This window comes from Sylvia atricapilla, chromosome 16 (assembly GCF_009819655.1).
Source record: "Sylvia atricapilla isolate bSylAtr1 chromosome 16, bSylAtr1.pri, whole genome shotgun sequence".
NCBI lineage: Eukaryota > Metazoa > Chordata > Aves > Passeriformes > Sylviidae > Sylvia > Sylvia atricapilla.
This window is the reverse complement of record NC_089155.1, coordinates 9,757,949-9,764,590: the sequence shown is the minus strand read 5'-3', so window position 1 is coordinate 9,764,590 and position 6,642 is coordinate 9,757,949.

The window sequence follows — 6,642 nt, the reverse complement described above, 5'->3', positions numbered from 1 at the left end:
ACAACCTGAGCTGTTTGCAGCCAGAAGATGAACCAGGTCCACGTGCCCTTTTTTTTGGCTGAGGTTGGAGCAGACGTCCTTCCCTTTGTGTCTGACGTGGCCAGACAGCAGGCACGTGGCTGGGCATAGCAGCCTCATGCATTACCTCAGCTCCTGCAGCAGTGCTGAGCTGTAGTAGCACCCAGCCTGGGGTGTGGATTCATCCTCCTTTTCCTCCCAAGGTCTAAAATCCCTCATTTGGGAGTATTCAGCAAGCAGAGGGGCAACAGAAAAGAGCTTGTCGCTCGCTGGTCCATGTAAATTATATTAGGCAATTGGCCTGCCTGGATTGGATATGGATTTAATGGTTGGACTTGATGATGATCTTAGGAGCCCCTTCCAACCTGAATGATTCCAAGAGAGACTCCCTCTTTTAATGTTCAACCGCTCTTGCCTTATGCTTGTGGTACTGATGTGCACCCAGGGATCTCAGCTGGCTCTAAGCACTTGTCTTTTATTCTACAACACTGAAAATAAACACTGAGATGCTGCATGTAGCCCTGGGGCTGAAAGGTGGGATTGCACCACAGAGCTGGGGCTGAGGAGAAGCAGCACCTGCTACAGGGGGGCTACAAGGAGCTGAGTAATCAAGTGATGGGGCAGAGCATGGCCAGTCTTTCTCTTGAAGAAACTCAACACTGAGGGCTTGTTTTCCAGTTCCACATGGGATAGTTACTTCACATCTCTCAGCATCTCTGATAAAATCTGCCTCCAGCTCCTTCTGCCCTCCCATCCTATAAATCATTTTGTGCAATGCCTGACAGATGATTCCTGCTTTCTCCTGCATACAGGAACAGTAGTAGGAAAAACATGACAGAGGGAGAGATTTGAAACTGTTTCCCAAATATTCCAGTGTCCAGCCATGAGCTGATATCCTGCCAGGAGTAAGAGGAACAAATAATGAATGATTCTGCAGCCTCTGCTCAGCACACGGAAAGGAATTAATTTCTATCCCCCTTTTGTGGATCACCTGGAAAGTGCAGGCATAATCCATCTTTCCATGGCCAGGATCATGGCTCTGTGAGCCAAAAAAAGCCTGTGAAGGACAAAACCTGTGACAACCCTTTGAGCTGGGACATCCGTTGGTCAGAGAAACAAGCAGGAAAAGAAAGGAAGAAAAAAAAGAAAGAACAAAACACCAAATGACTTTAACTGATGTAGCTTCATCTCCTGCGAGGGAAGCTGGTGTAACATCCTCACTTCATTTTGGGGATGAGCATTTCATTCCCAGCTGCCTTGGAAGTGCCAAAAACTTCACAATAATACCTTTTCATCATTTAAAAACTTCCATTGTGATCTTCAGCCTGCAGTGTCACACCGGACGATTTAATGTGGGGTGTGAGCAGATTTTCAAGCATAGACAGATTGATTCATGAGTGAATTAATCTGATGCATCTTTTAAATGGAAAACTGACATAATTTTCCATCAGAGACCTGCTAATAAAGCACATTTACTTGGTGAATCCATTTTTTCCTGTACTAAGTGCACTATACAGGGTATAAAAATACTAAATCGATAACCAAAGAGTATATAAAAATGAGACTGACAGATGAGAAACCATGGGTGAGCCACCCTCTCCTTGTCTCCTTGGGGGACTCTGTTTCTGCTGCTGAAAGCCACATTCTCACAATCTTCCCAGGACTGCAAGGCTGCAAAACCCCAGGTGTCCTTGCAAGTCCCAGAGGGGACCAGGAGCATCGAGCCACCTGCTTCCAGGGGTCTGATGGCATCAGTTCTCCTGCAAACCTCCCTTTATTTAGAAGTAGATAGTTTGAAGGGGTTAGGTTTTTCTTCTTTATTAGTTTTGTTATTATTATTATTAATATGATTGTTGCAGAAGGAACTGGGTGGAAGAATTGTGTTTAAAAGACAAAGGCATCTTCTGGTATATTTGTGCAGGGAGCCTGCCAAGGGAATGTGCACAAACTCTCCTTTTTTTATTCTTTAGCTGGAGTACAGCAGCGTTATTTCAAAGGAAATGCCTGCACAGTCTTCCCTCTGCAAACACTGCAACCATCATTCGATCAGTGCAATTCTCCCGTGTGAGCTAATTTAACAAGCAGTTGCTTTGCAGGCTGTGGAGAATTGCCTCTTACCTAATAATTCTGCTAATTTGCTTAACTTTCCCAGATTGCAAATGGCCCTGCTCTGAACAGGCAGCTTTCTAAATGAACCCCCAGACAAGTTCCTGACAAGAGCCAAAGGAAAGGTGGATGGCTCAGGAGGTTAAAGCTCAGAGTCTTTTATTTTGACCTTTGGGCTAGCATTCAAATTTGCTTGTTGGGAAAACTGCATTCAGCATGTATTTTCTTCAGGGATTTACGATACCCTTTTGCTTGTAATTATTCTCAGTTGATGCCTTCCATAAATTAAAGAGGCTTCTATTAGCAAGCTCCAGTCCTCTCAATTATCTTGCAAAAGTCTCCTTAGCTGGGAGCTACCCCACCAGGATTGCCATCCCTGACAATCTCCCGGTCCATGGCTACAAGCAGAGAAATAAGGAATGTACATAGGTAATACAAATGTCTGAGCAATCCCAGAAAGAAATGAAAACTGCAGTAAAGGTAAATGTCAGACTATTTAAAGACAATGTTAACTATTGATTTTTTAAAGGAGACTACCTCTTCAAAGGATGGCAAGCATGACTTCAGATACAGACGAAGCAACCTAGATGGATGGCAGAGAGAGGGAGGCGAGTGATCTGGGAAGACAGAGATTTTCCCAGAGAGCAAAATGAACCCTTGATGAAGCCTCTGGGATTAAAGAGGTGGCTTAGTGCTTTCACAGCATCCACCCTTCAACCCATTTAAGCACCATGCCTTTTCCAAGAAATGAAGGGCAAAGAAGCACTGATAAGCAATAAAGAGATAAGCAGCAAAGTACTCGTTTCACTGGTGTTTCCCAATGAAAAATGAACCCTCGAGCACACCCAGTGATTTGTTGTCTAAGTAGCAAAGCTCACCCAAGTTCCTGATTTTGCTTCCAGCAGAGATGCTCATTGCTCATTCTCACACCCTGGAGCAGCTCAGACTCATTATCCAGCACTGGTGCTTGCTGCCTGCACCTGCCGGTGTGCAGCTTATACACGGCCATATACATTTTATATATCCATGTATATATCCTTGCCTTACGGCCCATGCTGTGATAGCCCTGCCAAAGCATCCCAGAGCAGATTTTCCTGGCTGCAGGCACCTGCATCTGCAGGGAATTGTTGCTTTCAAGCTGCAGTGCAGAGACAATGCTGTACATGGTGCTTTGGGAAAACAGCACGATAAGAATTTAGTTAGGGGAGTTAAAGGTCTTCCAAGGCTGCATTTTCAAAAAGGGTAACTTCTTATCTCAATGGGTGTTTTGGAATGGGAGGCATGAAGGATCTAATCCAGTGAAGTGTAATGTCAGTGAGGGCAAATTAAGTTTGCATTTGGATACAAGCTCTCTTTTAGAGGCAAATTTGGCTGTTGAAAGGAAAATTATTGTACACATCTACACAGAAAAGGACCTGGGTGATGCTGGGGGGGCACTCCTCACTTTAGCAGGCTTTGACATGGGTACAGGAGAGGAAAAGACCCTGCCAGTGCCCTCTGTTTCCCCTCTACGAGTCATTTGGATGCTTCAGCTTGAAGATCCCCACAGATCTTATAACCCTAACTCCCCTTCTTTAGCAGCCAGCTCAAGGTGCAGAAAACCCCAGTCCCTGGTAGCTCCTGAACACAGCAGTGCAATATGGTATTACTGTCTGGGGTAGCTTTTAGTTTAGACGTATTATTTCAATAAGGAGGTCTTCAGACAGTGTTAAATGACAGATAATACAATTTTTTGAATGTGAGGTTCATCTGAATTTTATTTTCTGATGTTTTGACTCATTGACTTGATGTCTCTCTATTATGCACACACCTCTGGTGATGTTGCTGGCAATGATTATGCATAGCATTGAGTTAGTGAATAAAACCACTCCAGGAACTGCTTTACAGATCACAGTATTGTTTTCCCTATAATTGTCCCACAAATGGTGGAAGTTATATGGAGAGAGCAGCATGCTCTGACAGAGTGCATATTTTTGCAGCATGCATCAAATCTCACTTTGGCCTCTGAGACTTATTTCTGATGGTTCTTGGGGATTTAACTTTAAGACCAATGTATTTTAGTATCCATATACGCTCCACTGTTCATGTCATCCGGCAGCAACTGAGGATGAGCTGTCTCCTTAATATGGATGAGACACCAATTTATCTAAGTTATCACCTCCCAATCTCTCATACATCTCTGCAGCTAACTGCTGTGTTTCTGACATCCATACCTAAACTCTCTACAACTTCTTCTCCTTCAATTGAAACCATAAGCAATTTTTTGGCTGGAAGTTCTTGATATGTGTCTAATGGCTTCTTCATCTCCCAGCTTGAGTTCAGCCATGTGGTGATAGAATCAGGCTCTGGACATTGCATTTTAAGCCCACAGCTCTGCACAGATCCACGCAGCACACTAAATCAGGGTGTCTTCCCAGCACCTGAAAATATATGGCTGAATTAACATGTCCCAGGCTCACGTTGAACAGCACTGCAGCCCCGTTGTGCACAGCCCCAGCATTTGACTGCAGAGTCAGCAATACTCTCCTCCTTCCTCATGCACTCCCAAGCCAGCAAAACTTAGCCCTACTCCTGGTATTCTCTTTATAGAAGGTCCCAGTGGTATTATGTATCAAATAAAGGTCTCATTACTTAGATTCCGGTTCCTCCGTGGCATTGCTCTCATTAATCATTCTGGTTTTCAAGCCTGTGCTACAAACCATTAGAATTGTCTCACTTCCCACCCCAAAATTAGAGATTCCCTCCCCTGCCCCTCTGTGCCACAGGGGCCACCAATCCCCTGGGGACCACTACTGCTACTGCTGGGCCAGTACTGGATGGCTGGGGGCCTCTTGGCCATGAGCTCTGGGCTTGAGTCTTACTGCAAAGGGATGGTCTCCCTTTTCTGCCCAGCCTCATTTTGGGGCTCCCTGGGGGTGTTCCCACTGCTAAATACCCCACACTGCCAGCTTTGTGCCTTGCAGCATCTCTAGATGCAGCCACCTCCCAGGTGAAAAGGAAAACTCTTTGGTTGTGCCCCAAATCTGTTAACTGAATCCCCGACCTCCCTCCAAAATTGTTGGTAACAACTGAGGGCAGTGGATCACCTCCTTCTCCCCCATTCCAGTTCTCATTGGGGTTTGTTTCCCAGGGAATTCCAAGGTCTGGCACAGAGATCACCCCCAAGGATCACGCTCTGAATTTCCCACAGACAGAAATGCAGCAGCCCCCACTCCCCTCCCCTGCTCCCACTTCCCACACCCCTGGCCTCGACACTGCTCTTGGCAGTGTGGGATCCAGGGAATTTGCTACTTTCTCCAGGTAATATCTTTTTTTAGGACCACAAACGACTTGCATAAAGCAGTGGAATGAGATTCTCTTTGTGCTGAGGATGAAATGCAAAAAGGCAGAAGAGCAGAGGAGAGCACATCCTCCCTCAGCTCTATGAATTCACCAAATCTGATGGTTTATTCATTTTAATTAGCCTTGGAATTCATATATAAGTGTATATATTTATACATGTGAACTCATATAATGACACATAATTAATTTTGAATTTGGCATTTCCGAACAGGTAATTAAAATAGTTCATTGTTGATTAATCACTTGCAAAATAAATTATTAGCAATATCACTGTTAGCATTATGTTTATTGCTACAATTTAGAGAAATTAAGGCAGTTCACTCACATTAAATTAAACACCAAAGCACAGCTGTAATATACCCTAGACAATATCTACTTACTCGGAGAACAAATGTGATGTGTGTATTACAGTACATTTGCTGGGTCATACATCTTGGATGGCCTCTGCATGTCACCACCAGAAACCTAATCCCGACACACAGATGATTCCAGTCTCTTTCTGTAAATGTAAAAATAGGATCTGCTGGACTTTAGCACTGGCTCTGCACTGCAGCGTGCTCCAGGCAGCTCAGACCTGCCTGGGATGGAGGGAGGCTCTGCAGCATAAAAACCTGGGAGATAAGGAGGAGTATGATGGGCCACATCCAAACCATAGAAGCCACAGAATGGGGTGGGGTTGGAAAGGACCTTAAGGATCATCCCATTCAATCCCCCCAAAAACCAGTAATGGGAAAGAAAATCAAATTCTTCACTCCTCAGCAGGACCCTGGGTCACCCTTATGAGTCAGATTATGGCCAAATTGCACAGAAATGGGATAAATCTCAGCCTGACTCCACGAGGTGCTAAAGGTTTAAACAGATCATTTCGGTAAAAGCTGAATTTAATTTTAAGCAGCTCTCTGCTGTGGTGGGAAGTGATTTTGTCCTGTGGGGAAATAGGTATCCCTTGTCTTTGACAACTGTTTTGTCTGGAGGGCATTCAGCCTGGAGTTTAAGGAAGCAATAGGGAGAAGCCAGTAGAGATGAAGAGGACACAGATCACCTCACAACATATTTTCTGGATCTGTCTCTCCATGGTTTTATAGCTATGGGAAATAATCCATAATTAGGTGTATAAAATAGCTCTCTGATCTCCGCTTCTGGCCCAAAAGAGCACAAAATTGATAACTCAATTAT